This window comes from Mastomys coucha, unplaced genomic scaffold (assembly GCF_008632895.1).
Source record: "Mastomys coucha isolate ucsf_1 unplaced genomic scaffold, UCSF_Mcou_1 pScaffold11, whole genome shotgun sequence".
Taxonomy (NCBI): Eukaryota; Metazoa; Chordata; class Mammalia; order Rodentia; family Muridae; genus Mastomys; species Mastomys coucha.
In genome coordinates this window covers 27,167,766-27,179,092 of record NW_022196893.1, presented here as the reverse complement: position 1 = coordinate 27,179,092, position 11,327 = coordinate 27,167,766, and positions in this window count along the sequence as shown.

The following is an 11,327-nucleotide window of genomic DNA, read 5'->3' as shown; positions in this document are numbered from 1 at the left end:
CTTTCTTTCTTTCTTTCTTTCTTTCTTTTTTTTTTTTAATAAAGAATTTATTCATTTTATGTGAGTACACTGTCACTGTCTTCAGACGCACCAGAAGAGGGCATCTGATCTCATTACAGATGGTTGTGAGCCACCATGCTGTTGCTGGGAATTGAACTCAGGACCTCTGGGAGAGCAGTCAGAGCTCTTAACCACTGAGCAATCTCTCCAGCCCCCCAGTTTCTAAAGTATTTCAAGGCAGATACTTCCAAGCAGTTCTGGTTTCTATGATATTTCTGAGGTATCCCCATGGAACTCTCCAAACAGGAGATGGCCATTTGAGCAGTGACAGATTCAGTCTTTCTGGAACTATAGTATAAAATTTTCTATCAAAAATGTCAACACTTGTTTTAAAGCACATTGCATGGATGGGGGCAGAAGTGAACTCTTCCTCCTAGATAGGACACCTTGGTCGCATGGATCTTGTGGGACGTTTGCAGCACGCACGGCTGGCTGTTAGGATAGCACTGGGAGGGGCTGCGTAGAGAATGTGTTACTGGGGCATCAGTTACTTATTCTCAAATATTAGCTCATTCAGGCACAACCAATGAAATACCAGCAATGGGAGAGAGTACACACTGCTTCTTAGGGGAGATCTTTTCAGGTTGTTTAAACTGACAAATAGTCCTTTCTGAAATAAATAAATAATCTCTAGTATATAGAAATGCAACGGTACGCGCAGACTAAGCAGGCTAAATGACTATAGTTTATAGACCGTAGTCTGTAGTCAATGAGAAGGAGCCCTTTCTTTTCTAGGCATCCCATGTACCTCAGTGGATGTCTACCCCCAGCTCTGGTTTAGAAATCCAGAGTTGTTGAGAGAGGCTGGTCCTGGAGCTTGGCCACAGCCTGCCATTGTGTGGGTTTAATGGTGACAGCTATGGTTACTCAATCAGAAGGGGTCCTGAAATCGGAACCGATATTTTAGATTTCTTTTTTTAAATTGTATCTTAAAATGCATCTATTTTCTTTTAAGGAGGTAGTTGCATGCCACAGTACACCATTAGAGGCCAGAGGACAACTTTCAGGAGTCTCTCTTTCCCTCATGTGGGCCCTGGGAACTGAATTTAGGTTATCAGGCTTGGTGGCAGGCGTCTTTACCCCCGAGCCGTCTTGTTGGCCCCAGATAGATTTCTATTCCACGGTTGCAAGGTATGACTTGGCTCTCAATTGTTTGATGTACCAGAGAAAATCTGCTACCCCCAATGTCACCCTCATCCGTCACCCCCAACGTTTCTGTCTCACCAGCTGCCTCAGCCAGTAATGTGAATGAGGGCACGACCAAAGGAATGTACAGAGAGTTAAAATCTCATGTCTGTAAGTCGGACATCTTGTTAAGCTAGAGAGAAGGGTCTCTTGTTGTTTAAATGATTTTCATGGTTTTCTCTATACATCTCCCAGAAGCCAGCTAATATCATCCTCAGTGGATATTTATTAAGTACTTTGTTAACTCAAAGAATCAAAGAAACGTTAGTGGGCAGAAGAACGCCAGGGAAGCTGGGAAGACAGTGCCTTTAGAGGAATTTAATTCATAAACTGCATAGTCCCCTCCCCAACCATAGGCCACCCTACTTTCCCATAAGGCTTTGTTATTTTGCAAAAACTACAACTCCCAGCATTCCAGGGAGTTACCTGGTCCCTGGGCACGTAGGGCTTATAGATTAATTTTGGGCATCACACAATCTCTCTACATCCTTACTTATGTATGTTATTGTCAGTCTTTTACATTTTAGCTACTTGTCACTGTGACGTGGTATTGCGTCCTTTTCTTTACATATTTTTGTGCTACCCTCTTGTTCCCCTCCGAGGATTCCTGTCTCCCTGAGAACAACTGAAAAATCAAAAATACCCCTGGGACCTTGTAGGCCAGCTGGGGTTTGCCTAACTTGTAAAGGCATCCACACTGTGTATCTTTGACACTGCAGTTTGTGATCATCCTAAAATGGTGACGCATGGCTACTTTATCTCTAACCACTTTTGGTTCTGTTTGAGAAGCCTAATGATGCTCCAGTCACCGAGTCTATTAGGAGTAACTGTGAGATGCCTAACAGAAATGACACTTGATATCATCCTTAGGCTATGCCAACTTTAAGTGCCACTTTGGGGATAGACTGAATCTGTGTGGATGCAGCTCACTTTTGCTTATCACAGACTCTGACTGACCATTCAATGCACTGTTGCTTAGTGTATGTGATCTAGTTGGTAGGAAATGTCTTTAGTAAGGTGGACTCAGAATAGGATAAATGGTTAAACTTTTTAAAATTCCATTTGCTGGGCTGGAGAGAGGGCTCAGTGGTTAAGAGCACTGACTGCTCTTCTGGAGGTCCTGAGTTCAAATCCCAGCAACCACATGGTGGCTCACAACCATCTGTAATGAGATATGATGCCCTCTTCTGGGGTGTCTGAAGACAGCTACAGTGTACTTACATATAATAAATAAATAAATAAATAAATAAATAGTCGGGTGGTGGTGGCACACGCCTTTAATCCCAGCACTTGGGAGGCAGAGGCAGATGGATTTCTGAGTTCGAGGCCAGCCTGGTCTACAGAGTGAGTTCCAGGATAGCCAGGGCTATACAGAGAAACCCTGTCAAACAAACAAACAAACAAACAAACAAATACTTCCACTTTGCTAATGGTGTAAGGAGGCCAGAGGACCACGTCAGCAGTCAGCTCTCTCTTCTGCCTCACTGGTAAAGGCTTGGCAGCAGGTGACTTTGTCAGATAAAAAATCCAAAAAAATTTTTTCCCTAACCAAGCAGTGTTGCATGATATTAAGGACAACTTCCCACCTGTGTGACACTGGACGTGATTTAACCTTTCTGTGACCTTGCCTGCATAGTCATCTGTAAAATAAGGAAACATGTCCTCTTACTAGGGTTGTAAGGATGGAGCCGGCTGCTCATCTCCCACGCTCATAGCGTTAGGACAGTAATGGCCATCAAGTGGAGCAGCGGGTCACACTAAAACCGCTAAATATCCAGGACAGTCCCTCAACAAGAAATGGAGTCCCAAAGTTCAGAGAGCAGGAGCCCTTGGAGGTTTAGCTCCGAGCTCCTGCAGCTTGCCCCTCACCCCACTCCCCTGCATTCTCTGGGCAGTCTCCTGTGCCTTCCCTTCTGGAACTCCTATTGCTGTGCTCAGATTCACAGAGAGAGGGAGAGGCGTGGTAAAGAGAGACACAGCGCTCTTTAAATGGTGGGGTATGACACTCGTCCTCTGGACATGCCTCGGGGATGGGGGTTGGGTCAGCAGGCTCCCACTTCACTCATTCTGAGGTGGGAAGGAAAGAGCTCGAAGCAGGAGCTATTTCCAGCTGCTGCCAAGCTTCCCTGCTGTGGCTGCACTCTTATAATTGAAATAATAAGGATGCCTAATGACTAAGATGGATTTCTACTGGGTTTCAGTGAGTAGCAAGGCAAAGCCATGTTGAAAAAAAAAAAAAAGTAAGGTTGGAGTTAAACCTCTCTTCCGGTAATCAAGACAAAGAGAGAATGTGACATCGCGCTTCCCGTAATGAGCTGAAGTGAAGGCACATCCTTGGGAGGAATGTGTTCTTAAGGCAGCAAGGAACACAAGACATCTCTCCCATGTTGAGAACATTTACACAGGGTTCTACCTCCTTAGAAAACAAAGGCTAGGCTAGATGAGTAACTTTTAATTCTGTGTCCATGATCCACGTAGCAAGGGATGCATTTCGCAGCCTCATGTATGCACACACACACACTGAAATTTATGAAACTATTTTTTCTTTTTGTCTTTACTAAATGGAATGCATTTCCTATTTTAATATCATTAAAAAAAACCCACACAGCCAGGCGGTGGTGGCACACACCTTTAATCCCAGCACTTGGGAGGCAGAGGCAGGTGGATTTCTGAGTTCGAGGTCAGCCTGGTCTACAGAGTGAGTTCCAGGACAGCCAGGGCTGCACAGAGAAACTGTCTCAAAAACCAAAAAAAAAAAAAAAAAAAAAAAAAAAACAAAAAAAAACAAAAAAACAAAAAACAAAAAACAAACAAACAAACAAAAAAAACAAAAAAAAAATCAAACCAAAAACCCACACATAGTGTAATTGATTAAATTGATCTTGAAACCATTTTTTCACTTGAGACTTGAAGTTTTTTAAAATATACCATATTCAGTGTATCCCATCCTTGGTTCCTTAATAATCTTTAATAGATGATAACTTTTCATAATTAGAATATTAAGGCTATAAGTGTGACGGTCTCTTCCTCTCATCCTTCCTCTTTTACATGTCTCAGGTTGAGGATGGTCCTTCTGCCTCCATTTTCTGAATCCTAGGACAATGCCAGGGCTTCTCACACATCACCTTAAAAGTATAGAAGAATCATCATTCAGGATAACCTTATAGGAAATGCATTTTTTGACATACTTTTCTGGAGATTGCTGCATTCTTCAAATTGAAAAAGGCCTCTGTGTAGCCTAAGGTGAACCTCCTCATGTATATTGATTTATAAATGATTCATTGGTAGTAACCTTTAGTTTTATTGGGAGAGAGCTGAATTCTAGTGTTAACTATATACTAAAACTTTCATTGCTTGCAGATTTGCTGCCATGAAATATATTTTTGTGAGTCTAAAAGGTGTTACCAAGCCACCTTCTTGCTGCTAATATTTTAGAAAACTTGTGGGAATGTGTGTTTACAGAATGTTCTTAGGAAGAGAGACAGTGACAGTGTCTATTTGATGAGCGGGTAGCTGGGCACCAGGATCCTATTTTGGAAGCTTTACTTCTGTAGCATATGTTTTTGTACAGTTTGTGGGGAAAATGCCATACGACCTTTGAGACAGTGTTACAGCATATAGCCAACACTTTTAAGAATGAATGGATCAAACTAATAGGTTCTCTGAAGTTCCTTTTGCTCTAAAAATCCAGGAATATAAACTCTTGTTTTATGTACTCGGGTAACTAAGCTATAACCAAAGCAAGTTGATCAAAATTACTCTCATTTACTAAGAAATTTATTTGCTCAGGAGAGTTAGCATTGGTTGGATCTGAAGGTGCATCTTGACCCAGGGCCTGAGGCAGGAAAGCTGTCAATTTAAAGCTTACCTGGGTTACAATGGGCATCCAGTGCTAGCATGGGTAATTTAAGGAAATCCTATCTCAGAGGTGGGGAGCAGTCAGATAGACACACACAGAGAGACAGAGAGATAAAGAGACAGAGGGATGGAGAGAGACAGAGAGATGAAGAGACAGAGATAGACAGAGGCAGAGAACTGGAGCCCAATGGGGTGTTGATTGCCTAGCATGCTGGCTTCATCCCCAGCAGAGGATGGGTACTGAGTATTTATACCAGAATGAAGACAAGAAGTAGTTGTCATGCACAGGTATGTTTGCTTGACTTTTTAGCTATCATAGCCATACTTTTAGATGGAGACCCATCTAAAATAAATGATATGCTTCCCACTTGACCAGGAAATGGCAGAGACACAGTGGAGAGGCGATCATTATGAACCAGAGGCCCCAGCAAGACAGTGCTGTGTAACAGGAGCACTACAGAGTCCTCTGAGTGCACAGGGCCATGTGTGTGAGATCAGTGACATCATCTTACAGCTTCTAGACGTTTTCTAAGTTATGGAGTCCTTGTTGACACCTGTCGGAATTCTTGCCTGAGTGAAGCACCTCTTTGGTCCACTTGAATACATTAGGCTTTCAAATCAGCCAAAAGCAGGCTGAAGAAAGTTTGCAAAGCAATGCTGGGCTCTGAGTTCCAGCCCCACACATGCATGTGAATGGAGAGACTTTGTAACAATATCTACAGATCTGTCCTTTTCATTAGGTCTTGGTCCTTGCCTGTGTCACTAATGGGTATGATCGCCCTGTATTACCGTGTTGGAACACTTCCTAGGAATAACTAAAATAATGTGCAAACCTATCAAGAAGTGAGAAGACTTCAGTGGCAGACAAGAAGCGGAAAGCACACACATGAGGAGGCTTAGGAGAACAGAGACCGGTAGCTATGGGGATGTGAATATGATAAAAAGCTAGCCATGGAAGCTTGAGGATCCCTAGAGCTTACATAAATGGCTGGATGTGGTGGCCAGCATCCGCAGTGCCCCACAGAAGGCAAGCTGAGACTCAAGAATTACCCCGAATCTCATACGCTGTCGAACCTGGAGTATAGAGTGTAAAAGCAGAAGCTATGGAGTTCTTACCTCAGCAAAGGGGGCAGTAACATCAGACTCCTCGAAGTTGTTCTCTGACCTCTACACACATGTATCAACATTCACACATGCACGCACGAATGCACAAACACATGATCACACAATGCACGCTCAACATATATATTTGTTAGAGTGTTTAGATATTAGGAATTCTGCCATTTTCATTATTCTTGTTTAAGGAAAGATAAAATTTTGTTCACCAAACATACATAAGATGGAAGAAAAAAGGCTATGTTCTATTTTTAATTATGCCACCTGTTCTTCATAATTTAACTGGTTATAAACTTAACAGCACTTGACCCAGGTGCGTACTCCCAAGATGACTGGGATGAAGCACCACATGTGGTGATTTAGTGTGCACAGGATCTCCAGATGATGGGACTTGGTCTGATGGGGGGTGGGGTTAGATGAAGGCTGATGGTCTGTTTCAAAGCTTTCTTTCTTTACTGAATTGCTTACATTAAACAAATGGGGGTGAGGGGGAGGCTGTAGCTAAGCCCTGGCAGTTGAATCAGTAGGACTAGAGCAAGGATAGCTACAAAGTTATCCACCCCAGCAGCTCTGGAGATGTGCCAGTCTGAGGAGATTCTCAGGCAAGCCCGTTGACACTATGTTACTTACTTCTCTTCTTGCTGTAACAAGAAGAAACGTAAGGAAGGGTTCATTTTCCATTACTGTTGGAGAGCACAGTTCACTCTGTTCAGGGAGCGGAGGCAGCACGAGCTTGGGACAGTGGGTCACATTGTACTTGCAATCAGAAGGCAGAGAGCAATGGATGCTGGGACATAGCATAAATTCTTTCTATTCAGTCCAGGGTGCCAGCCCACCAAATGGTGCTGCCCACAATTAAGGCGGGTCTTCCCACCTCCAATTCACCTAATCTGGATGCTTCACAAACATTCCCAGGGACTTGTCTCCAAGGTACTTCTAGATTGTATTAACTGTCACAGACGTCACCAGAGCATTTACTAGACGTGCCCACTGTAGAATGAGTTTGGACTATCTACGCATAATACATTATATACCTTATCTTGTGATTCACTTCACATTGCCAAATGTACCACATCAAGGCTAGAGTCTTCTGAGGAAAAGATGCTAAACTCTCCACTGACATAACATACACAATGAAACTTACCCGCAACCCACAGTGCCCCGTGAAGCAGGTTCACATTCTGCTGAGGCTTATCTATGAAGAAGAGAGGAACCCACACGGAAATAGTAGGACATTTGCATTCCGGTCAGTCTTGAGTAAAACATTGGATTTGGCATTCTGTGTAATTTTCCTGGATACATCATTTCCAAGTAGCCCTGGTAATACCATAGCCCCCCAAGCTGAAGGAAGCTAAAGCATTGCCTGCAAGAGAAAGGAAGGGGCGGTGTGCCACTCCGACGACAGCCTGCCTCATAGCAGGCGACACTCTGTGCCACTCTGACAGCCTGCCTCATAGCAGGCTCTGTGGTTCACGCTTTATGAATTTATTAATCATCTGAAAGAGAGAATGAGCAAATGCTCATGACAGTTGTGGGGAAGACCGAATCCGGAGGTGTTACAAGCTTTGATAAATGGCCAGGATATGAACAGCAGTGCGGTTCACAAAGACCAAAAACAGATCAGAAATCTGGGATGGAAAACACAAAATTGCTCTCTGGAAGACACAAACAAATATCTAGCAAAATCACACCAGATGCGAACTCTAGAGAGCTCTGTGTGTGTGTGTGCGCGTATGTGTGTGTGCGTGCGTATGTGTGTGTGCGTGAGTGTGTGTGTGCACACGCACGTGCACGCGAGTGTGTATGTAGATGGTAGGGAGTTTTAGACAAATGTAAATGTGCAAAAGAGTGAGGTTGGCATTGATCACGGTGGAGCATGAGCATCTAGAGGGAGGAGGCTGTGGTTCCTCATATATGAGTGTGTCTGAAATTACCCCGAGACAACTGTATTCCAGTTTCAGAACCCAAATAAACAAGCAGTGCTGACAGTCTTGGAAGGAATCCAGGGGAAAATAATGGAGATGATTAATGGAAGGAGGGGTTGATTTATGAAGATTTATGGAGTGTTTCATCTGGGTTAAGCGATGTCAGAAAATATCATGATACATTCCGGAAATGAGAAAATATCATGATACATTCCGGAAATGATGGCAGTACTTATATTTCAGATCGGAGGGTCGGGATGTAAAAAAAGAAAAAAAGGATTAAATAGGGTAGGATTAGTTTGCATAAAGGAAAACAGGATTGATTTTTTAAAAAGCAACTCTTACTGAACAAGTCTTAAGATCACTAATTGCTTTGGTCAACATCCACATCAACTTTTGGTATGTGTTGATGTACCCTCAGATGTGACATTATGCTCAGAAACATCACTGAAAGAATGATGTTGTTCTAGTGGTAGTACACATAGAACAAATGTATGTGGCATCGCGAGTGAATTTCATATGACTGGGAAGGAGCTAGTGGAAGGACTTAAGGGACTCACATTGTTTTAAGGGACACCTGCCTACTTACCTTCATTTCAGTGGTCAGGATACTTCTACATTTTTAGAAATACTCCTCAGGGTGTTCTCTGTCCCCAGTGAACAGACAGGGTTGGTTCCATGGCCTCTGTGAATGAACATTTCAGCGCAATATTTTTATATTGAGTATATAAAGTAACTTCATTGTGTTTCCATTGCCCCTTACCACATTAGAAGTAAGTACTTTTCATTGAAGGGAAGCAAGACCTTCAGGGCATAATCAAGCCCAGAGGAAGAGCCTTGCCCAGGGGTTTCAGTCTGATGACCTTTTTAGGGAAAATGAGGCCACTTCAGAATTTAGCACATTACTGGCAAAGTTACACTGGTAAGCTGAGATTTAGGGAGATCTGGTTGAGTTATCAAATGGATCCTAAAGGAAATTCTTGAGCCTAAAGGAAAATGAGTACACTTTGTTAATACAAGATTAATGTAAATGGAAAGCTTTATATGTCACATGGCTTAGCTTGAGGTTAAATTTACAGCTCAGCTCTGACTCTATGTTGGCATACATAATGAAATCATTTCAAATTACAGTGATCCCGTGTTTCCTGCCATCATTATGTGATACATATTCATCACCTATGGATTAGGGAATGACATTCCTAGTCATTGGTCCTCAATAGATATTTGTTAAACAAATCAATGAATGAATTTACAAGGGAAGTAAAGGCTCTGGCGAGTAGGAGATCATTCCCTAGCTGAGCCTACCAATCTCCCACTGTTGAATCTACCTATAGCAATGCTTGTCTCTCCAGCATCAATCAGATGTAATTGAATTGCCCCTCCCATCCCCTCTACGCCTCTCATACTCTTATGGGTTATACGTTACTGTTTACAATATCACATTTGATTCACCAGGCATTTACAGAGCTGTTCCTTGGTCCTAAGGGCTGGGCTCACATCTGAGAAGCAGGAAGAATCAGGCAAGTTGTCTTCTAAAGGAGTTTACAGCCCTGCTGGAAAGACAAGCTGCCAGATTACATGGTAACCATAACCATATATAAGTATATGAAACGAATGATCAGAGTTCATTGAGATGAATACTACGGGAGGTAGTTGTGTCAGGAGCCAACAGAGTACTAAAAAGAGAACCTCAAAACCCAGGACAGAAGCAAAGTGCAAACAGAGCATTGAGCTCTCTGTTCCTCTCCAAGGATCCCCTGACCTTCCCTGTGACTGAGTCTGCACATGCACAGGCTTTCAGAGGACAGGAAGATGCACCCTGAGCCTCATACTTTCCTTGCCCTCTGCATTCTGCAATGCACAAAGGCCTCTCTTTTGGTGGGGCAGTTTGGCCTTTAATGCTCTTAATTACCTATCAGCAATGACAGAGAGGTTTGTGTAGGATTGATCTGTGACTTCTGTATGTAGCATTAACGTGTCTGTGTCAACTGTTTCGATGACGTCCTGAAGAAATTATTTAAAATGAAAGCAGTTGACAGGGATGTGTCAACTAAAAAAGATCCACTAAAAACTATTTATTCTCAGCAGAACTGAAGCATGTAAAATTGCTGGGTTGCAGAATTTGTCTTAGAGTATTGTTTTTGTCAGCCTATTTTGTTCTGGGCAGTGGAGGCACATGGAGTAGCTACAGCACACACAGCCTGTAGCCCATAATATCTAAATAAAAAAAAATCTACTTAGCAACATATCAAGTATGCTTTATTCTGTCCACATAACACTGAGGTTTTTAAATTTAATTTATGTTTCTGTTGACTGAATGTAAATAAATAAAAAGTAGGAAGTTCTTTGCGCAGCGCTCTCTCAGGGGAAGGCCAGATAGAGACAGCGTGCACTTGGGTCGTTTTATTTTACAATCAGGATCTGAGGTGGCAGATTTAAGGCAGGTTCTGTAGATTGCTGTTTGGCTTTGATTACGAAGGCCTGATGTGAACAGGATATACGCCACGATATAATATTACTATCCATCTTCTCCTTCCCACAGAGCTCAGTGTCCAGTAGTAAATCACCTGTAGTCAGATACTAATGCCTCGTGTAAACCCCCTCCCGGTCTCTGTGTGAGTTTAAATGTTAAGTGTATTACCTTGTTGAAGTAGGCACGTGTCCTTCCCTTCCTTTTGAAAGCTGCCCACCATACTGCATTTCAGCAATGGATTTGAAGGTGCTGCCTGCCTGTTGTCTCCCCCGGGGAGAAGACAATGGACACAGAGAGAAGACGGTATGCGGCAGGCATGGGGCAATCACCCTATTACAGAGAGGTCTGCAGAGGCCATGCCACATGCAGGCTTTTAGTTTAGACTCTGAAAAACATTTTAGTTATGGCTCTTAGACTCGTTTCTTACCTGCTTATGAACAACATCTTGTACCTCTCACAGGACTAATGAAATTGGGGGGGGAGTTATGACACTTTGTTAGATGGGCTAACATAGGGAAAGCACATAAAACATCCCTGGCATTCCGAACGGAGTAATTCCTGGCAGTGGTGACGAGGATGAGAAGAAAATCACATTTTTTAAAAAAGATTTATTTATTATTACATATAAGTACACTGTAGCTCTCTTCTGACACACCAGAAGAGGGCGTCAGATCTCATTACAGGTGGTTGTAAGCCACCATGTGGTTGCT